The sequence below is a fragment of the Haliotis asinina genome, chromosome 10, assembly GCF_037392515.1.
Source record: "Haliotis asinina isolate JCU_RB_2024 chromosome 10, JCU_Hal_asi_v2, whole genome shotgun sequence".
NCBI lineage: Eukaryota > Metazoa > Mollusca > Gastropoda > Lepetellida > Haliotidae > Haliotis > Haliotis asinina.
Genome location: NC_090289.1, coordinates 13,299,997 through 13,324,593, shown reverse-complemented (window position 1 = coordinate 13,324,593; position 24,597 = coordinate 13,299,997). Strand labels below are relative to the sequence as shown.

General features: G+C 38.6%; 1 protein-coding gene across 1 annotated transcript in view; it reads right to left on the bottom strand.

Annotated features, from left to right (window-relative positions):
• Positions 1-6,172: 6,172 nt before the first annotated feature.
• Positions 6,173-24,597, bottom strand: part of LOC137298067 (protein PTHB1-like) — a 53,844-nt gene continuing 35,419 nt past the window's right edge. Inside the window, exon 24 of the mRNA XM_067830118.1 lies at positions 6,173-9,801. The gene's annotated coding sequence lies outside the window, so the exon portion shown is untranslated. The remainder of the gene's footprint in view (positions 9,802-24,597) is intronic.

Here is a 24,597-nt window from a genome sequence, read left to right as displayed (position 1 = left end):
GAGATGTTCTCGGTGATAAAGGCAGGCTGAACGTTATTCTGGTGATGTCTAAAACTCAAATACCCGCTTTTGGCGTGCGGCGTCTGTCATGTCAGGAAAGACTACGTGCATCTATGAGTTGGAATTTGTTAAAAGGCGCGGTGTTTTGACTCATTCTCATAACGTTTCACAGGCAGGAATTAGCAGGTGATAATCTCAATATCGACTGACACGTGGCGTTTCTGATGGACGTTGATCTGGTTGACCTGGACGTTGATCTGGTTGACCTGGACGTTGATCTGGTTGACCTGGACGTTGATCTGGTTGACCTGGACGTTGATCTGGTTGACCAAGGGCGACAACTGGTGCACAAGACCGTTTCATCGAGGTGAGGTGAGGTGAGGTGAGGTGAGGTGAGGTGAGGTGAGGTGAGGTGAGGTGAGGTGAGGTGAGGTGAGGTGGGGTGGGGTGGGGTGGGGTGGGGTGGGGTGGGGTGAGGTGAGGTGAGGTGAGGTGAGGTGAGGTGAGGTGAGGTGAGGTGAGGTGAGGTGAGGTGAGGTTTAACGTCATGCTTAATTATATTTCGCCCATATGACGACCTGCATGTGTGTGTATATGTGGCAGATTGTACTAGCCCGGACTTAAGATGTTTTTATAGTGGTCTGATATATAGTGGTACCATTGCGCAGATAACCACGAATAGCCGCCTCAGAAACGTTATTCTGACTCCGAGCCGACCTGTCCTTAACCTTGTTGTATCATTAACGTCAGGCAGGGGCCAACAAGTAGCATATTTTAACGTTCGGCATAACGTGGCCGGGAATAGAATCCTTCAGACTGGATGAGATTGGAATAGACATCGAATTTGGTACTGTCCTAAGCAATCTAAGTCCTAAAATCTCGCATTGGGGGCAGTGGGACAGTCTTGTGGTCAAAGTGTTCGCTCGTCACGAGAAACACCCGAGTTGGTTTCCAAAAGATAAAATATGTGAAGCCTGTTTCTGACGTTCCATTCCGATATTGCTGGAATATTGCCAAAAGTGGCGTAACTCACTCGTAAGGCCTTACATCATGGCATGATCTGGTACAATTTTACCAACAAACAAAGCAATAGCAACATGACTCATCTTCGTCAAAGGAATAGCTAAGAACAGCTGTCAGTAAAGAGTCGGTAAATGCGTATTGTTTTACGCCGCTTTTAACAAGATTTCAACAATAGCATGGCGGGGGCTCCAGAAATGTGGGCTTCACACATTATACCCATGTGAGGAATCGAACCCGGCTTTTCGATGTGACGAGCGAACGCTTTAACCATTAATGCATTGTCAATACGCACGACGAATATTACAAGGTGGCTAGCTATTCTAGAAACGTTCGTAGCGCCACGAGCTTCTTAATCCCATTCTTAACTCACTCGTAAGGCCTTACATCATGGCATGATCTGGTACAATTTTACCAACAAACAAAGCAATAGCAACATGACTCATCTTCGTCAAAGGAATAGCTAAGAACAGCTGTCAGTAAAGAGTCGGTAAATGCGTATTGTTTTACGCCGCTTTTAACAAGATTTCAACAATAGCATGGCGGGGGCTCCAGAAATGTGGGCTTCACACATTATACCCATGTGAGGAATCGAACCCGGCTTTTCGATGTGACGAGCGAACGCTTTAACCATTAATGCATTGTCAATACGCACGACGAATATTACAAGGTGGCTAGCTATTCTAGAAACGTTCGTAGCGCCACGAGCTTCTTAATCCCATTCTTAACACATGGGCTACGATCAAAGATACGGATTCCTAGGGCTGCGAACGCTGCGAGAATACGGGCCCAGGTGTGGTAACAGACTCCCCGACAACTGCTGTACGATGACACGCTGTCAGACAAATCATCACCTGATGCCATGCCATGGAAGTAGATTCATCAGAAGTAAGGACCAAGATCTACAAATAGATGCGTCATCACTGTCAAATCTTCATTTAGTCTGACAATGAATGAAACTGCAGACAGCTGAGGTCGATCATAATTCGGATTCCAATACTGGAAAATAGTTTCAAAGTTTGGAAATATTTTGAAAAAAACCCCCCTCCATTTCCAAACGTTTTGTAACATATAAAACATTCAAAGTTTCCAATATGGCGTCATCGGTTGTTTCAGATTTTGTGCTTTAAATTTTATTGATTAATTTCCCACGTTTTATATATCTTTAAACTAATGTTTAGGACGCTCCTTGGGATACAAAGGCTCCTTATTCATTCACAGATCAACAGAGGCCATGAACACTAGACACATGACATCTTATCAGAGTTCAGAATCTACGTCACTGGATATTCCTCAGTGTATTAGGACGTTTCGTATATGAAAAGCTAACAGCCAAACATTCACTCCTGTATGTCATTTTGCATAAATTTCACGCACTGCCCATATTAATTTCTTCTCTAAACACGACCACAATGTCCATCCTGACGGGGGATCGCGTCAACTGTCTGGTAAAGGGCAGAGGGTGCATACTGGGCCCAGATTAGCGGACTATTATGGTGTATCAGTACATCACGACCGTCGGAGATAATCCCGTATGCCTGGCTGCACGGACACTACCTGTGAAAATTACCTATAATTGAGGGGACCATCTCATTTCTGATCGCTTATCTGAGATTGTGGTTATACGCATTTGAGGAGACTTATATTCCAATACTGGAACAGAATTCTGTGGGTTCTGCATTTAGTGGTCCTTTGCGAAATGCAGATTAAATATCAAATAGCAATACAATTTCCATTAATCCCTCAAAATACATATTGAGTGAAATGCTATTTCTGCTTATATCTATATTGTTTGGAAACATTAAAGTTCAAATGATGTGTGTTCATTGTCTGTAAAGTCTTTCTTGAGTATAGACTACTTGTATACCTGGGTGTATTCAATTATTACTGTTTACAACTTTATAGATGACAACTTATTGTTTGTTGCATTAAGCGACGTCTCGATGTAGATTACTTTTAGCTTGAGAACGTTGTGAGAATCTACACCGAAACGTCTCTTAATGCAATAAATACGTCATCATCCATAAAGTTGTATGTTTCATTTTTCAATCACCAACTGCTAGAATGCCGATGAAATAAAATAACTTTGGTGTGGTCTATATTAAGTATTCATGCTTAGCGAACTCAACTAACTATCTTATGGTTGATTCTCAAATACATTTACGTGAACGAATAAACATTGGATTTACTGTCTGTGAGAAATCAATGCATTTGGTACGTTGGTCAATTTCCACAGACAAACCATTCAGCTATTAAAGGTACAATAGAGATACATATATTACAAATTTGTAACCGCATACTGTTTTAAGAGTTTTTTGTAGGAAGAAATACATTTTGAGACGACCACCAAGCGCCATGACCCGTACACCTTGCCAGTATCTGTAAAGTGTATAGGGAGGAACGGAAAAAGAGATCACCCTTGCTACACTTCAACCGCGATGAGTAAAGTCGTCTTCAGCGATATTAATAAGCTTCTCTGCCTTCTCAAAGTGGTTCAAGATGTATTTCTAATGTTGCAGACAAGCGTATGAAGGGGGCGCAATTGTGTATAACTGATTTGGGGGGAGATGACATTTCTTTTGTGTCTGATTATCTGCCATAGCAAGTCGGCAAATTTTAACAAGATTTCTGTATCGTTGAGATGTCTACGGACGATAGTCGTGTCTTGAACGACAGTTGGGTCTCTGTAGGGAGCGAACACTCTCAAAATTTGACACTGATGTTTCAACGTTACCGACAGGAGACTCACTGTCGCCCCACGTAAATATATTGCCCCCAAATAACGTGGAATTAAAGGGGTTGGCGGGACATTAAAGGAACACCGGCGAGGGGTCAGGGAATTTAGGAGAAACAGAAGACCTTGAGTAATCTGCCGGTTATATCGGTCACATGTTAACGTTGAAGTCCTCAAGTGAGCAGTCGTATGAAAACCTTGTCACATTCAAAGCGCATAGAGCTACACAAGAATGCAGTGAAATCATTGAGAGATATGGATGACTTAGGGCGAGTTATGTTATTAAACCGCTGTCATGAGAGTTCGGCATATCTGCGCGGAATCTGAATAGAGAATAGATGAAACCTGGCCCTGATCACTGGAAGTAGCAGGTAGATGATCTTATCCATAGTCATACAAGTGAGTGAGTGAGTTTAGTTTTACGCCGCACTCAACAATATTCCAGCTATATGGCGGCGGTCTGTAAATAATCGAGTCTGGACCAGTGACCAATCCAGTGACCAAAAACATGAGCATCGATCGACAACCTCTCATAAACGTGCAAAGAATATGTATGATCAGAGTGTGTGAGTGAGTGAGTGAGTGTAGTTTTACACCGCACTCAGCAATATCCCAGCTATATGGCGGCGGTCTGTAAATAATCGAGTGATCAACAACATGAGCATCAATCTGCGCAATTGGGAACCGATGACATGGGTCAACCAAGTCAGCGAGCCTGACCACCGGATCCCGTTAGTCGCCTCTTACGACAAGCATAGTCGATGTATGATTAGACTTGTTGTAAGTAAACCCGTGGAAGTGGAAGTGGTCAATGCCATAAAGCAGAAGAATATTGCAAATCACTCGGTTACATCTGCACGACTAAGACCAAGACCCCCTACGGATAATTCGTTTAGGAAGAGGCCTGACAAATCTATGGTGATCGTACGGTACATACACCGACTGGTCGGACTCGGTTTATTTGCAGGTCATCCTACTCCAGCGGCGTTTCACTCATACTATCAATCACTGGTTCGTCCTGGCTGTTCTTAGTTACGGCAGTTGTCATAAGTCGGGAGCGGATTTAAAGAATCGGCAGGTGCATAAAGAAGACAAAAACTTACTAATGTACAATGACTAAAGATGACTGCTTGGTAAAACACGATCCACATTCCATAGACAGCTAGCACACTAAATCACCATTTACTGTGCCTGAATATACTGGTTAAAGGGGATTTTTTGATTCGGAGAGCGCCTTAGGTGAATACACTCTGAAGGGAGAGAATAATGCAAATTACGTAAGCCAACAGAATCCAACCTATAGTGAGTGAGTGAGTTTAGTTTTACGTCGCACTTAGCAATATTCCAGCTATATGGCGACGGTCTGTAAATAATCGAGTCTGGACCAGACACTCCAGTGATCAACAACATGAGCATCGATCTGCGCAATTGGGAACCGATGACATGTGTCAACCAAGTCAGCTAGTCTGACCACCCGATCCCGTTAGTCGCCTCTTACGACAAGCATAGTCACCTTTTATAGCAAGCATGGGTTGCTGAAGGCCTATTCTACCCCGGGACCTTCACGGGTCCCAACCTATAGAGGCGTATAAAATAGAGTGACTGAACGCCTGAACTTCTAAGCATTTGACCAGTCATGATGGAACACAGGCACCACCTATACGTCATTGGGCCTGACCAACCGTCTTACGTAGCATCTACAAGTATGACCTATTTGACAACTCTGGGAGGGATCGAGCGTCCCGAAGAGCTGAAGGTCACAGGCCAGGGGCCCGTTTCACAAAACTCTCGTAAGCCTAAGGTCTCGTAACTCCTACGATATGTCTTACGATACACCGCTAAGGGCGTTTCACGAAAGTATCTTAGCACTCTCGTTGCTACGAGAAAAGTTACGAGATCTTAGGCTTACGAGAGTTTTGTGAAACGGGTCCCTGGCCTGTCATGCCAGAAGAGGTTAAAATTTGGTACGTGTTGGCCCTCTAAGCATTAATGGGTACAAGGACTGGGCCCCATTTCACAAAGCTCTCGTAAGCCTAAGGTCTCGTAACTTTTCTCGTAGCATTTGTACCCAGTATACTGTAACATAGGAGGTGCAAAGGCTACGAGAAAAGTTACGAGACCTTAGGCTTACGAGAGTTTTGTGAAACGGGCCCCGGGTCGGTTCGGAGTCAGTATGATGTGTCTGAGTGGGGTATTCATGCTTAACTCTAACATGGTATCTCAGAGAACTTGCACTTCATACCAACTAAGTCTGGGCTAGTACAAGCGGTCACATACACACATATGCATATTGTCATATTGCGAAATATTTGTAAGTGCGGCGTTGAACCGCATTTCACCTTATTTCTGACTGGAACCGACATCGTAGATGCACATGGAATACGTATCCAGATCGACAGACAACAATGGAATGAGAAATTTGTATAACAGTTTTATTCAGTACATGAACATAATGTCCTGAAGTTCTGGACAGACGTTCAAGTGAAATGGACGGCAGAGGTCGCACATAATACACGTTATCATATCTACACGAGGAACAGTTCGGAAAGAATATTTTTCTTAAACAAGGAAATAAAGTTGATTATATTTTTAGATAAAGACATTGTGGGACAAAATATAGCTATAGCAGTGGTATATTATCTACAACCAGATCAGATCCACGGATATACTTCATCGTGACCTTTTGCAAGGCAATAGTTTCATTAATGTGTGACTGCAACAACGGCATTCGATTTGACAATTACATGTAGTGTTAACTTAGATCAGCTATACACAGCACATTCCCAAATGAAACCTCAGTTGCTTTCTATAATTACCTCATATTTTATTCGCAGATTCTCAGACCTGGTATTTCAGTGAGGCACAATCCACTGGCAACTCACTTTTCTTCCTGTCAGATAACAAAGTAACTTGTTTCTTACCACAGATACAACATAACAGTTGGTTACTGTTTCAGAAAACTGTCTTCAAAGATACATGAACATATTCTAATGCATCATTCATAGTTCTGCATAAATGCACATACACATGCTGCAATATTCAACTATACTTTGTCAGGATTGCATTACCAACACAATGTTAACAGGCATGTTTAAAATGTAATGCATAATTACGCAAAAAGGTTGCTAAAGGGCGTGAAAAAAGTCATCTGTCTTATCATTTTTCAGAGAATATAACTGTCACTATAAACTGAAACTGGGAAGATACTTATTTCATAAAGACGTGTTTGTTCACCCTACATATGTTACTTCAACCCTTTTGTATCAACAGTAACTGACTCTTTGACATCAATGAGTTTGTAATGCACTACTACTGTACTTTACTGTTGTTTTTAAATACTGACTTGGTAGGGCATAACGCGAACTCTTGAATGTATTTTGAAAGATCTGCTGGTCTCCACATACAGTTGAGTCTGTCATACAACAAACACTGCTCAAAGTAACAATATACCAACTCACACTTGATACACTTTTCTGTAAGAATAACCATTTCTGACATTCTATTTCTCAATAAAAGTAAATCAGAGACTGAAATCTGTTGTATCATTTCACTGACAATTGCCCCAGATTGTGTATGTTAACAAACCAAATATTAGCATTTCTGCTGAAAATAGTACACCAATGCTACATGAACAAACTTTATGGATAACAACTTCTTTTATTTCGTGATGGCAACGTTTTGATTCTTATCCTTGTTGGTTGTCATTCCTGCTTGACAACTCTTCAAGAATCTGTATCAAAATGTCACAGTAATGAAATATGAGTAGTTGTCATCCATAAAGTGTGTTCATATTGTACTACCCAACTTCTAAAATGCCACTCAAAGAAGTATTACACTACTACTGTGTGTGTAAAAACAAACTGCACACTTGTGACCAATACATGACATACATAAATAGTTCATGACTATCAATAGGAACTTAGAGAAAACATATAACACCTCATGCCAATGTTCAACTAAAGAAAGGTACACATTATTCTTATGCACAGTTATACAAAAATTATTTCATCTTTGATAAAGAGAAAAGTTATACTAGAATGAATGGTACATTATATTTATCCTGTTTATAATCAGAGCAATACCCATTGCACTGTCACAGATTATGCACTGAAAAAGGAACACATGAAACATGATACAAAAATGTAGAGATTCTTCACAACAGAGACTTGAAAATGCACAGGAAGTAGTCTGGTGACCTTGAACTTGAATAAACCAAAGTTAAAATATCTTCAAACCAGTCCCCAATAGTGTGATGTTGGTTGCCTTAACTAAATATGATCAGAGGACTTGGTATAAGACATTTGATGAGGTGGATGTAGAATTGGATACAAGCATCAGAAACATCTGAAGACCTACAGACATGTTCATCAAAAACTAGTAATCTGAAACAAATATTCCATCATAGACCCTGCTTCACCATCTGTTCACCAGTAAACTCCATAAAGATTTCTCACAACAAAATACACACATAATGCACCTTATTTACATGATCTAACAACCAAGAGCAATATATGACATATGAAAATACACTCCAACTTTAAATATAATAAAATTGTGACATTATACAAAATGTACATTCAGTGATCAATATATACATGTCATAGCCATTGGAAATTGTAGTTGAATATAGGGAATGAGAACCTACAAAATAATTTTAAAAAACTCAGAATAGAAAAAAAAACGTTTCACAATACAAAAAAAGAACCTATAAAAGGTGAGTTTTGTGACAGCAAAAATATTCAAACAAATCATATACATTGTGTAATTGGATACAAAATATCATAAAGATAACATTGTCATTATCTTCTAACATCACCTTTAGGAAAAAGACAAAATCAATATAAGCACAATGAGAACATCAGTAACTTAAAACCAACATCAGTATGGTATGAAGATCTAATGTACTCAAATTCTGGACGGATATCTCTGTAGCCAGATTCTGATCAGAATCCTGGCATGTGATAAATTACACAGCTTGTTATAAAGAAAATGTCGGTGAAATCATCAATGCTTCTTTCTCTGAGTAATGACATTGCTAACGATGATGGTCCAATTTCAATGCTCTTTAATAAGACTGATTAAGATAAATGAGTTTGAAATAATGAACCTTTTATATACCTATCAATCAAATTTGAATTTTATTTCCTGTTTTTACATCATTACTGATCTAATCATCTTGAATTTACAAGGCATCATGATCACAAGCTGACAGTAGGCCATTTATCCTTATCGGAGCAGTAATCATTATGATATTCTAGTATTTAAAAAAACACAAAAACATGTGTACATGAAAAAAGAGGTACGTATCTCCAAGAACTACTGTAGTCAAAGATTACTGATTACCTCAAGTTTCCGGTTTGGTCCTGCCAATATATTAAACATGATCATTGCAGCAAATAAAGAACTAATATTTGAGATTTGAAGTTAGAAGATCTACATGAAGTACACCACATAAGATTGAAACACTGTCCTGTTCACCTCTAAAATGATTACCTGTAACAATTTGCATACATTTAAATTTCATGTGTGTTGCCATTTCATAATGTCATGAAATTGAGATGTGCTTGATTGCCACAAGGAGAAGCTGTGCTTCAGGATACCACAAAGCTCCTAGGTACCCACAGATGCAAAGACATAGATTTATACAAATGGCTAACAGTTCCAAATCCTTGCCCTTCATTAGGTGGATAAATTATCTAAAACTGTGTCTACCAGTTTGAAAATCAAATCTTTTAAAGTCAATTCACTTCACAACTTCACAACTGCAAATGGCAATGGGTTTCCAATATGTGATGAAAGCACAAGTTCTGCTTCTAATATCAAACCATATTACACATGCTAAGCTTTCAGTAAAACAAACTTGGTCAGGCTTGTGGTTAATGGAATACTGTGGTCACAAGACAAGATCTTCACCAGAGACCATACACTCTATCACAATAATCTGATGAGATCATAAGCTGTCACTATAACCATTTTGCTCTTTGTGTGGACACTTCATATCTTGGCACATATTCTTTGAGGTGATGTCAAGCGTCCACATCTATCACCTGAAACAAATAGTTACATGGCAGATCAAAATTTAGATGACAGGTGGCATGTACTACATATACTCTCAAGGCAAAGGCCAGAGGCTGACTGTCCACTGGGTGTGTCATGATGTACCTTTCACAATTGTAAGTGATGTTTCAATGTAAAGAATGTCAGGTTACCATCAGAACCAGAACAAAACATTCACTGGAAAATTTATGTGTAGTGATGTCTCGTGGTATGATTAGCAATCATTGTGCAACTAAAACTTGGTTATTGGGCAACTCAAACCATAGTTTGTTGGGTAACTTGTCAGTTTGAAAACTCCAGCCCATGTTTGCCCTTTGGGCAACTCAAGCTGAACTATTAGTTCATATCAAAATGCAATCAGCATATGCAGAATAACATTGTTGCACGAGGTCTATGACATCCTGGTATGTGATCTGTGAGATACTGGTAATGTAACTTGTGACATCCTTGCATGTGACCTGTCACATCCCGGTATGTGATCTGTGACATCCTGGTATGGGACCTATGACATCCCGGTATACCTATGGGATCCTGGTATGTGACATATGACATTCCGGTATGTGACCTATGACATTTTGGTATGTGACCTACGGGATCCTGGTATGTGACATATGACATCCTGATATGTGACCCGTGACATGGTATCCTATGACATCCTGGTACATCACCTGTGCATGGTATGTGGGCTATGACATCTTAGTATATGACATATGACATCCTGATACATGACCTGTGACATGGTATGTGATCTGTGACAACCATGGTTTGTGGGCTGACATCCTGTTATGTGACCTTTGATGACATGTACGGTATGTTCCTCTATACTACCTGACAACAAATATGGGAACTGATGAAATGACAGTGAATGTGAAATTGCCCTGAATGTCAACTATGTTGACTATTGATGTTCAATTGGGGACAGGACTGCGGACTTAGAGGGCTAGTCCAATATCTGTATGCCCTCTTGTCGGAGATACACTTTGACGATTTGGGCCCGAAGTGGTATGGCATTATCATCTTGGAATTCAAAATTCCTGCCAGTGATGCCAGCCAGTGGAGGCATGACAGGACGCAAAATTTCGTCAACATAACGCTGACCAGTCAAGGATCCATTAACGCTGACCAGATCTGATTGCCTGTCATGAATACCATCCCCATATCGATCATGGTCAATAATTGCTGCTCCAGCATACCACTCACTGCTATGACGCCAACGTTTTCTGTTATCTGTGAATCTGAGGCAAAACCTTGACCCATGTCAGAACATGGTGTAACACCAATAGTGCAAAGACCGTCCCTGATGCTGCCTAGCCCATGCCAATTGTTGGCACCTATGGTGCGCTGTGAGGGTAACACCCTTGAAAGGCCGCCTTGCTTTCAGACAGGCTTGACAGTTTTTAACAGTTGAGTGTGAAATTAGTCACCCACTGAGTGTATGGAATTCCCTATTGATGGCAGGTGCTGATCAGAACATATTGCATGGGGCCATTAACGTAACGAGACGATTCTATCATCATGTCGTATATTTTGGTCTACCACAAACAGGTCTCATTGCTACCTCACCTGCTTGATGATACTTGTCCCACAGGTGTGAAATTACACTTTTTAATTTACCGAACTATCATCCACACATTTTTCCATTTTGTTTGTTCACTGAGATACTGCCTCGAAGGCATTTTTCAGCATGTGTTCAACTCTATTGCATTTGTGACTAGTGATTGTGATTGATACATTTACAGGGGTTACCTTCTGTGTGCATGTGCATCACATGTTGGTAATGCATAATGTGGAATTTCATTGTCATTGGGTGCAGCGCTACAGTAATGCATCCATTCACCTCAATGTTTGCTGCATTCAATTTCTTAGTTCCCTAACTTCTTTGCCGATAGTGTATGTGTTTCTGACAACACTGGCTGACAACAGAGTTGGGTTTTCTGTTGTTCTACACCACCCCTGCTCATCCATATCACTGAATACACATAGCTGTCTGCACTTTTACATGTAAATGACACACAAAAAAAACAGTGAATGCACTTAATACAGTATAGTTGAATCCCACTATACATTTATGGAAGAATAAATGCAAAAACATGAGTGGGGGCTTTGCATTCTTCAAAATACAAAAGCAAGCTCAAGTATACAGAGTGTTTAAATGTGATAGTTCTTACTTTTCATACTTAGAAAATGTTACCACTGTTAGCAAAATGAAACAATAGTATCACTTAAAGAATCAACCAAACCACAACCATGTGTGGTGTCATAGATTATTCAGTGCATGAAGATACCCAAAGGTACCTCTAATGTCGGTTCACCCTTTGAAGTTCAGTTAATCATATAATCTGTTGTGAACCCATCTGAACTTGTAGCTGGGAACAAAATTCAAAAGGGTCTTACAGGATTTCCCATGACTCATGCAACAAGTATCCCTATGATACCACTGTTACATATCTTGATGGCCAATTCAGCTGACAGAAAATACAACAGCTCACTTGAGTTGTGTGACATATCAAATAAAGACAAAGGCCTCTGCTAAAAAGACAAAATTGTTTGACTTTTTTGTTGATGTTTGTGGAGAGAAAGGCTTTAATAAAGTGCAATAACACACATGATTAGTAGTTATAGGCAATAAGCAGTATTTTCTTATGTGCTAGCGAATATGTACATTTAAGGACATGAAGCAGAGAGTTACATCTTAAATGCATTAAAAATACAGAAATCCTAAAAGAAGAAATAAAGCAGGGATTTTTCAAATGTCCAGCAAGTAAGTGACAAATCATCTGCCTCGAGATTACCTTAGCTGAAGGCAATGGTCTTATTTCTAATAGGTGACTTTCACAAATCTTATTTTACTGGAAGTGAAAACATTGGAATTGTTAAAGAAAAATGTGCAGTCGCGAAGTGTAGAAACACTTTTAATAAATAGAAGAAAATCATTTGCAGGTTTTCTCCAAATATGAAATTTAGCGGTCCCTGAGATTCAGCATGAAATTTTGATTATGACAACTCTTGGCAATGAAATTTGTGAAAAGTATCTTTATTATGGGCCAAAGTTATTCATATCTGCATGACTTTACAAAAGATGGTAATGATTTACAGTTACTGTATTTGCCACAATAAACTGAGTGGCTGCTTAGAAGGATGCAATAACAATTACGAGGCTACCATATTTACCAAACACAAACTACCAGTATAAGAACACAAAAAAAATTAACAACAGCAGTGCAGAGTGAGTGAGAGAGTTTAGTTTAGCCAAACTCTGCACTATCCCAGCTATATGGTGGTGTGTAAATAATCAAGTCTGGACCAGACAATCTAGTGATTAACAACACGATCATCATCTACGCAATTGGGATATGATGATATATGTCAACCAAGTCAGCGAGCCTGACCACCTGATCATGTCAGCTGCCTCTTACGACAAGCAACTGCAGAAAGAATATACATAAGACATAACATACGCAAGAAAATGGTCACTGTCATGGGAATTCTCAGTCTTAGTAGGGGCTGCTTATAATAAAGATAACCTCACGGAGTGGTCGAAGGGTGCTCAAGTCTTGGGTACTGGACACTTAATATTTCAAATACGGTATGAACATTAACAATAAGCAACACTCAAAAAAACATGCATCTCAATCTTGAACATTTAAAATTAAAAAGAACAGAAATGGTGCAGAAAATAATTTTCAAACCACTCCTGAAGATGATCCATACGAATGCATCACCACAATAGCTGTAAGTTCCACTGACTTCCACACATATCTATCTCCAGACATCCTAACTGTTTCACCGACTTTTCTCAATACTAACTTACATACTTCTAGCTACTGAAGAAAGCAAGTCCTAATCTTGAATGGCATAATACTGCATCACCAAACACCATCCCGCTCAATTTACGCTGGAACTTGTGATTGATTATGGGACGAAATGTGCAACTATGTACCGGGCTGTGAATGTTTCCCTCTGCATGAAATGGGAGGACTGAGTGATCACGATGAATACCTCTCATCACAAACCCCATCAAGGAGGGTGCAGACTTGGAAACATAGTATTACATTTTACTACTTCAAATTTTCCATCTGCCTTCCCTCATTCATGGAGAAACTAAGAATTGAATACAGTTGCTCATATGTTGCGGTTGACTTTTTTCAGCTAAGTGTATGGCTAGAACATGGTGAATGACTACAGGGTATTAAACACAGTGAGCCCACCACTTAAAACATCATGGGGGCAGTCAGGCGAAGTATCAGTCTTTCAGGTCCTGCTCGTGATAGAACTTCCCTCACAAATTATCGCCTACGATCTGCACACATAAATCCACACTTCCAGTGTTGTCACTACATTCGCAGAACATGGCTTTTTCCCCATCCCCTAAATGAGAGATAACAATACCATCTTAATTGCTGTGGTATCAGGGGAATCTACACCTCCAGACTAGCACATCTGATCTCCCCTGACAGACCTCATCTGCTCCCTACGTTTCAGATTATGTGCGCCTTTTGTTGTCTCCCTTGTGCAACTCTTCAGGCTGCCCAATCTCTCCGGCTGCACTGTTCCCGATCTACCTCAAAGACTATCGTGTAGCAGGCCCGGGTCATGAGTTGGACCCCGTATATGATGACTGTCTAACACGCTTACATGCATACCCTGCTCAAGACATTACTCACAAGTCAGTGACACCAGTTTCACACACATATTAAGTCACTCAAACTGTCCGTCTGGTTAACTCTTTCTCCGTCCAATCACCCTGGCCGAGGAATCATGCATACACATCTACACCATGTCGCAGAAGGAGTGAGTGAACTGGGTTCAATAACACAATTTCAACCAGATCATGCCATTGGCAAGAAAATCCCTAAGTGAAGCATGTTCCAGACAATTACTTTGGTAAATCCATGAACATCTTTAAGGTGCTGACAGATCAAGGATTATACAAGAGGTGAATCACTGAGTCCCATCAGCAGATTCCATTTCTTGACAATTATTTGTTTCCAACATTTTAACATCTTGATGAAGACTCAAGAATGATAGAATGCTATTTTCACAATTTTCTTATGCTTCAAGCTTACACTGTATCTCTAGTCTGTAACATTAGCAACGTTACAACATTTTAGACTAGCCTGAAGTAAAGTCTGTAGCATGAAGGTTTGATAATGCTTAATGGAGTGAGTGTGTGGGTCAGGTTTTACGCTAGCATCATACATAGTACAGAAGTTAAGAACATGATGAACTGACACAACCAGTAACCTACCCTACAGACTGCGTATGAGCATATACTATCATACCAAAGGGAAAAACTGCTCTGTTCAGACAATCTCTATGTTCCATTGGAGCGAACCTGTCATAGGATGAGCGTTAGTTTAACATAACAAAGTAACATTAAAAACCCTTACTACAGAATATTTCTTGTAAATACAAAGCAGTCCATTTGGTAATTTTACAGGAATAGCTCGTATTTAACAAATTGGGGGTACTTCAAATAACTTTTATAGCAATTATGCTAACCTGAACCATGGAAATCATGGCAAAGCATGTGATGAAGCCTTTGATGCTTCTACCCATCTAGTTATCACAACATACAGGCCACACATAACCAACAAACATGAAATGATGGGACAAAAAATGCATCCCGTCCAACAACAAAGCAGTTTTCCGTACATCTCCACAGAATGCGTCAATGTTTTCATTCAAATCTTACAGTCACACCTTCAACAAAGCATCCACAAGAGTCCAAACAATTTTTAAGCCTTAATGATAGATTTTTGTCAACATAGTTAACCAAGAGTAGGAGAAAAGAGGGCACACTGACGATCACAGCTTACATGACGCAAGATGGATTGTGATAAGATGCAGGTGTGTAGCGACCTGAATAGAAATTGCAGCAAAAGAGGGGATCCCTGATCACCTTAAATCATGAGAGATATGATCGTCATTGTCGGCCTATCATTGACACCACTTTGAAGACACTTAACCAGACAGAACGAGGCAGTAAATTATGATGATCATCTTCCTTGCCTTTCCCATTTGTAAGCCCCGTCTTGAGGCACATTGGGATATATTTTAACATAAGACAGGCGTCAACATTAGGCAAATATGTGTTCTTTCATGTACATACACGCTAGTGTTGACCAAAAAAGTAATTATTTCATAAAAAGCAACAACCCATGGTAAGTTCAGGCATAATGAGGGATGTCTACCTCTATGGGGTTGTACATCTTACCAGTACAGGGATTCTTGACGTTTTAAGTAGTTCAAAAGATACAAGATATACACTTTTTGGTATGTAGCATTAAAAGATTATTGACTGCATTTTGAGAAGTGTGAACAAGGAAATAAACTCTAAAAATGTGTAAAGAGTTTACCTAAATCATATACAAACAGATGGGGGTTCATTTTGATTATTTTTTGTTTGTAAACTCAAATGAGACAACCACCATTTTTCTTATATTTAATTAGACCAAATCAAGTGTTATTTACAGAATGACCAACTACAAAGTGAAAAACAAAAATATGTAAAAAATTATTTCTTTACATTTTGTATTTTCCAGAAATATCACAAAGTAAGCATATACCTAGGCCCCATCTAAAGATGTCATTGCAATGATGTACTAATACTTGCAGGTGAAAGGGGAGCTTTGTCCCCTTTTATGTAGCTCATAAATGCAACTCATAAATGATGTTCATGTCTTTCCTTAATTGTCCTTTCACAAAAATTTTAGCATGTGCAACTAACACACTATACCACTGTCAATGAAACTATTAATATTACATACAAATGTAAAGATTTCTTTGCATCATAGAGAAAAATGTTAATAAAACTAAAATAATCTTTATGACACAGGTACTACATTAGGAATATCCTGTAATAGGTGAATTTTATTTTCACAAAGATGAACCCAACTCTCCTAAAAGTCTGGTTGAGAGGTAATAAAAAACATTCAAAAGCCCCATCACTGGTGTGATACTGAGTGCAATCATTATCACAATTATGTTGTAATACTTAAGCTGTAAAGAGTTACCTTGAGACCTAGTCTAGTGGGTCCCTACGCAATATCACCTTCCCCTCTGTAATCTGTGGTTACCACAATGCTATGCTTTGGAGAATTCTATAGGAGGCTGAATCAAGAACCTTTACTGTAGTTTTCACATAAGATTAGGATCTGCTTGGAGAGAAAAGACTGGTTTAACTTTGTCAAATGTGAATAAGGTCCAATAACAAATGTTACTTTGACATGACAACTGCTATGACTTGCACGAATCTTCCATTCAGTTAGAGAAAACAAAGCTGTTTTGGGGGGTTGAGTAAAATATGTCCATGCAGCTGACTTGCTGATGTGTTTGGCCACACGCAGGTACATACTTCATTACAAGCTGTACACGACATTAGTCAATGTCTCACAGGTAAACAAAATTCTTTCCTTTTAGGATATTCCCATGTATGATACGGAAGGTTCTGTTTACTACAAACAAGGCTCATATACACTAAATCCAACTAGTCCAAGCACAATTTAAGCTAAATTCTGTAAAATAACTTGATAATAAGAAAACTATTTCATATTGTCTCTTGTTTCTGGATTAATGACAAAGTCTAACCATTAATGCTTTCCTAACATCAACAATACTGTAATCAGTGAGTGAGCGAATACTGTTTTATGCTCGTCTTAGCAATACTCAAGCAATATCATAGCTGGAGACAAGAAATGGACTTCACACATTACACTCCTATGGGGAGTCGAACCCTGGTCTTCTGCATCATGAACAGCTGCTTAAACCCTGAGGCAATCGCTTCCACTGTAATCAAATCAACTTGGGTATGATTCATTAAAGTATTAATGTCATCTTTTCAATATAGCTTTGAATAACGAGTATGGTCTGTACTGAACATCCATGAAAGACACACATCAAATATATGATTTATTTCAAATTAACAAAGTCAGCTGTACAGATCATGGCATAAAATGGTCATAAACTGTGATAAACTGACATTCATGAATAGCAAGCACATTGTATATGTTGTAGTAGCACTTGGGATTTTTGACAAATGCTTTTCATCTATCTACATGCCTATATAACAATACTGATAGCATATTCATACATAACACTTCAAGGATACAAAGTTCATTCAGCATATTCCAAGGTTGAACTTCCTTTGAAGAAACTCCACTTTGAGTCTGTCTTGTCAAAACCAAACTGGTTATCAATCAAACACAAATAATACAAACTTCTGGTCAGCTGGCCATTTGGATATTTCATGGACCATGTAGTAATCTTTCAAGGAATAGCTTATGTCAGACTTTATGTCAGCTTCCAGTGATTTAATATACAGAAGCAGTGAGCAAATTGATGAACATAAAACTTATCTCACATACATCATTCAGTTTTAGATAAAGTTACATTTCATAAAACATCTGTTGCTAATAAGCAAACAAATCCTTGATATAGTACATACTGCTACCATTGCTTATACATTTTGAGTCCAACATGATGGAGCACAAACTGCCAGTCATAGAATAACATGACCACCATTATCCAATGGTTTTCATAACCCTTGATATCCACTTTTGTATTTGCCTGATGCATGAAATAAATCTCTAAGGTGTCTGTAGCAAATACATCAATTCAAGGAGGACTTCTTGGCTTTCTCATCATACACTGTCTGAGAATCTCTCTTCTACATACTTTGGCAAAGTGGTTTCACTTGTTGCAGATCCGACACACAAGGCCAAATGCCGGGCAGTGCTCATACCTCTTATGCTTGTCATCACAGTTGTGGCAGACGGTCTTGCTCTCCTGAGGTCTGCTCTCAGTAACATGGCCCAGTATGTCATCCCTTGGACTGACCTTGCTGTCTTCACAGTGAAGGTCATCAGTGGACATGGGGCTGTGGGCCATGAGAAAAGTGGCATTGCTGGACATTTGCTCTCCAACCTGGCATATCTCAGTAGCTTTACCTAGGTAGAGGTCCTTCTCCCTCAATAACTTGCTTCTCGCCTTGTCATCAAGGATATCACAGTTTACTCGATCATGGATCAGGTATTCTGTCAATGTTCCGAACTCGCATGACCGAGCCATGTTTCTCAGTTCAGCCACATAATTATCAATGTTCTCCCCTTCTTGCTGACAACACATGTTGAACAAGTACCTCTCATACATCACGCTGGTGTGGGGGTAACAGTAGGAGTCAAACTTCTCCAGGATTTTACTCACCCTTTCCATGTCCCCTTCTGTCCCAGTGAAAGCTGTGGTAGACATTAAGTGCCTCATTGCCAATGGCATTCAAGAGGTGATTAGTTTGAGTAACATCATCTTTCTCTGTCAATATCTCCAGATACAACAAAAAGTGTCCCTTCCACCTTCTCCAGTTTTCTGTCATGTCTCTACCGAGGACAAGTTTGCCAGGGGGATCCATAACACGTTGTTTAATGGTGATCATTTTCATCATAATCACAATGATTATTCTCTCCACTTATGTAATGTTTTTCTAAAGCACTACTTCACCAACTTTCCCAACAGCTATCAGACACAACTGTTACAGCTACAGTTGCAAGGGCAAAAATGATCCTGTGGAAGATTGTTTCTGCTACATTTACACTCATAGAAGGTCAATGTCAATGATGATACATGTGACGTCGAATGAAGGCTACCTGTCTCACTAACACAACACCAAAACCAACTTTGAACAACAATGTCTCCTTTTAAAATGTGACGTCGAATGAAGGCTACCTGTCTCACTAACACAACACCAAAACCAACTTTGAACAACAATGTCTCCTTTTAAACACACACACACAGATTCTTTGATAGGGAAACATAATATACCTGTAATCTAGCACTAAAAAGTCATAAGTCTCCATTTACTCTCATACAAAAGACAAATGGTTTGTTAATTATATTCTAAAAGGTCCTATGGCATTTGATAGTCATGGTAAAAATTGTTGTCTTGAATCGCTTTTGTGTATGCTTTAGAATACCTTAAGGATAATATCAATGCACTACCTCCAAAAGGACTGACTACAATCATCTGAACACTCCAGACTTTTGTTATAACTTAGTCGTCTAATTTTTATGATCCTTGAAACAGACAAGAAAGGTTATGGGATTTTAGCATCTAAACTTACATACTGTTTCTATATGGATGGTGTGTTCAGTTGAATCATGTCCTCCACATATTTAATGAATGTCTCTAAATATCTGTCACCAAAATCTGATCTGTCACACATTTGGGATATCAAACGTGTTTGCATTTATCGTTAAATTTAATTCAACAACAGTCATAGATGGTTATCAGCTCTGACAAAATTTTGATTCATGCATACGCAAGGGATAGATGATTTTGTTTTCAAAATAATTGTTTTCACAAACTCGTTTTCAACCACCTAGTTAAAGATGAAAATGTTACATCTAGAGATGGTTAACTGGAACCACGCACATCTTTACTGTAATAGTGCCTTTAGTTGAGGGAGCAGTATATCGCTACATCTCAATAATGATATATCAACTGTCATGTACTCAAATAGTTATTCTATGATACTTCAAGGGTGACAACTGCTTATATCATAACGATAAATCACTGGTTGTCCAAAGCAAGGAGCTGGATCAGTTGACCATACATTCTAGTTAGCTGGCTTGATATTTCCTTAAGTGTTACCCTTAATACCTGGATTACTCGTGTTTAACATGAAGTTTACTTCACATATTCAAAAGTAGGTAATATCATTGCCAATTAGTCTACATGGCTTTATTTGAGTACATCAGCCAGGGGATACATGAAATGTGAAGGTTATAACAACCATAAAAAGATTTCTCAGAAAATTGTGTATTTCCATTGCACACATATTTATACCTTATATCACTGAAAGGTGATTAAAAGTTCAAAGCAAACTGTTAAAGAAATAAGGTAATAACAATGGATTGTCATCCTGTACACATTGTAGAACAATGTTCAAAATGCAGACACTGGAAAACACAATAATCCATTTTGATACTTGTAACATACATGATTCATGCATGGCAAATGGTTCATGATTATCACATTACACCATTATCATATATGTCAGGTAGACAGATATTACAGTGACACATATGTAATTTAATACTTGAACTTAGATATAAATTAATCAAAACTTAGTTACCAAGTTACCACCTACACTTTTTCTTCTTATAAACTGAAAATAACTCATAAAAACATTTAATCTCAATAATATCATTCATGACGGTGCATTCATTACATTGCTGAAAACCTCAAATGATTCACCATGTTCACATTTCTATGACTCTATCCTCTTTGTTTTTGCAATGATCAGATGATTACAATAAAACTCATTTTGAATTCCATTGGACATTGGTCTTTATTGTTTCAATATTCCACAGTTCTATAAATTCACACTAAAAAACATTTTTGCTGTCACATATTTTTTTATTCCTTTTACTTTGATAGATACCTATATTGAATAATGTCAGAACATAAAGATTATTATTGTATTTTATGCCTTTGCATATCTGTGTACGTATACAGGATTACACATGAACTATTATTGAACACTCATTTCCAGTACATTATGATATATTTTATAAAATAAAATGTCACTTGGTATAGTATTTAGACATAAATATTGCTGGATATCTTCTTGCATTAAACTCTCATCTATCTCATGATGAAAACCTGATTCCAAATGAAATTTACTGAATGACTTCACACACTGGAGTCGTCTTGAAGTAAAAGTGAATGAAAATCCTAATGGATCAAACTGCATGGTTAGAACATAAGATCACAACAAAGTGCTTGTTCAAGATGCTTAGTAATAAAAACTGTTCTTGAAAGAATTTGGCTACATCTATATATGTCACAGGTTGTTCCTGCATCAACTGGCCAGAAATCAATCTTGAGGAGACAGAACTGACTGGTTTTATATCACTTGACTGGTTTATTTATATTTTGAAAGGCGCTAATTTCCAATTGCCCATTAAACTGTAATTTTAGTGGAACTTTACTGTCTTATATCTCAAGGCAGTAAGGTATGAGGCCACATGCAGATATTTTCAAGTTTTATCACAGCATGTCATCTTAATGTTGGAGGAAATCCTAAAGTGATGCATGCCTTTAAAAATACACTATAATTATAAACAAGGTCATGAAAGGCATAAAAACTAATTCTGGCACAAACAGATATCAAGTTAAAAAATCATAACCACTGGCCTGAAAACGGAAACAAAAATGGCTTTGAATATTCCCCAAAGTAGAAACCATAAGAACTGAAATGGTTGCTGTTAAATAAATGGAATTTGTTTTTATTTTTTGTTCTTTTTTTTTTTTTATCAAAACTGAAATCAGAAAAAAACATTGCAACCAATATCTTGTTCAAAATGTAGGTGTTTATTTAAGATTTTTTAAAAGAGAAATCATAATCACAATTCAGTGAAAAGAACCCAGAATACATAAACACCTTGGTATCCAAAGATCAGCAGCAGAGCCTTACTATACCTACTGCCATAACAACATGTTGATTCCATCTCAAAACACAGTAACCTGTCCCTTATCATAGACATCAACAAGAGAAGGTTACCCTACAAAATGTTACAGGTTTTAGCGATGTCATGCAAAAACATTTGCGGGTAACTGTACCCCAGAATTAGCAAGATTTAGTGGGCGTCGCTGACTCGTGTTCACACAATTGTGATCCCGGTGCTGTTTCTGAGAGGGACTTGCATGTCAGAAAACTGTAATTAACTTCTACAGACTGGAGTATCAGGTTACAACCCGGGAAACTTGAACCTTGGGAATGGAGAAATTTAAGGAGCTAAGTACAGGTCTGAGTAGTGACAAATGTACAATAGGAAGAAAGACTTCAATTGTGGTTCAAATTAACAGTATCAGTTTTACTCCTACTGGGAAACTTATTCTGTCAGGGAGCCAGGCAAGTTTTTTTTTATCTGAACTGTTTAAGAGATGAAGTGATCCATTCATCTGTCCATCTAATGGGAGATTAGGCTAATTCAGGCTAGAAGGCCAGTTATTGCAGGAATTCTAATTGATTATCCTTTCAATGTATAATGACTAACAATGGACGATAAGTGGACATATGAATAGAATTTGCACTCGTGTAGCCTTCTAAGTCAGAAGTTGTGTACTGCACAAGGGTTACAGATCAAATTAAGATAGTTTTGTGGTGAAAAGATGGCTTTACCTGCTCAGGACAAGCCTTGTTTCTTTGCCATGAATTATAGTCTTGATATAAAGAGTGAAGAGATTTACAGATTTTAGGTGCTGGGACTTTCTCTTGAATTATCCAAACCCGAGGTGCAATGATAGGCTTCATGAGAAATACTTCCTGTTGCATAATAAAAAGAAAATTATCACTTAATAGCAGTTCCCTGGGTTTCTAAATCTTTCATTCCCAAATGTGTTTTGAATTGCAAGCAGACGTCATGGTATCTGAGATCAAATCATGTGATAAGTGTGTGGGATAATTTCATGGAATCACAACATGAGTTAACTTTTCTGATGATTATGCAACTTTCAAAACTGATCTTATCTTCTCTCGAAAATGTCATGACTGTAAATGCACATAACCCATTTGTATTTATGATAATCAAAGTGGCTCACAATGGAGGTAAACAAGTACTGTCAGCGCAGCCTGTTCTCACACTGTTAGCCCCCACTGTATGTCGACTGCTAGACTAGGTTGACCAGACCCTGCCTCCATGTTCTCAACATAAGTGAGTGAGTAAGTGATGTTTTAAGCTGCTTTAAGCAGTAATCCAGTGAATTTATGGCAAGGGACACCAGAAATGGGCTTCACTAACTGTACCCATGTGTGGAATCAAACCCGAGTCTTCAGCGTGATGAGCAGACGCTATAAATATTAGGCTACCCTACCACCCTGTTCTGACCATTACCTCTATCAGTATGCTCTGCATACTAAGTCAGATACACTAAAACTGTTAATCCCCTTTGCCACATAGTTAACTCTGTTCAGGGAAGGACACCTTTCAAAATTTCCCAATATACCACATGACCAGTGAGTGGACAATAATTAGAGGTCTTCTCTGTGCTTCACTGGTCTAAACTAATACTCACAGATTTACTTTTTAAAAAATGACTGGCAAACAGGACCACTGCAAACATATCATTTTGTAGTCATGATGAATTTTTACAAGTCAGGGACTCTTGACTGTTAACAGTCACTACTTGTGCTACCCGACATTTCACTCAGTCTGTTGACCCTAACTGTGCACTCTGTTCACCAACAGTGGCTGTATACTCTGTTAACAGTCAGTACTCTGTCCACTGAAATTGTTAACCTGTTCGCCTAGACAGTTTTCTTCTGCCTGTATGATCAGACAGTTTATGATATCTAAAAGCTTGAACGGTACACTGGTTGTTAACTGTACATACACTTCGATGGTTTACCATGTCGATACAATCTTAATGCTAGCCATGTCAGCACCCTTTAACTGCTGACATGCCTGTATGCTCTGATTATTAACTTTGTCTGTATGCTCTTATTGTTAACCCTCACTGCATGCTTTGACAGTAAAACCTGACTGAATGTTCTTACTGTTAACCATGCATACTTGCTCTTACAGTTATCCCTGTCTGTATGCTGTTAACCCTGACCCTATGCTTTGACTGTTATCCGTGTCTGAATGCTCTTAGTGTTAACCACTAATACAAGTTCTTACAGTTATCCCTGTTTCTATGCTCTTAGTTATCCCTGTCTGTATGCTCTGTTAACACTGTCTATATGTTCTGGTAACCCTTCCTACATGCTCTTACTGTTAACCCTCTC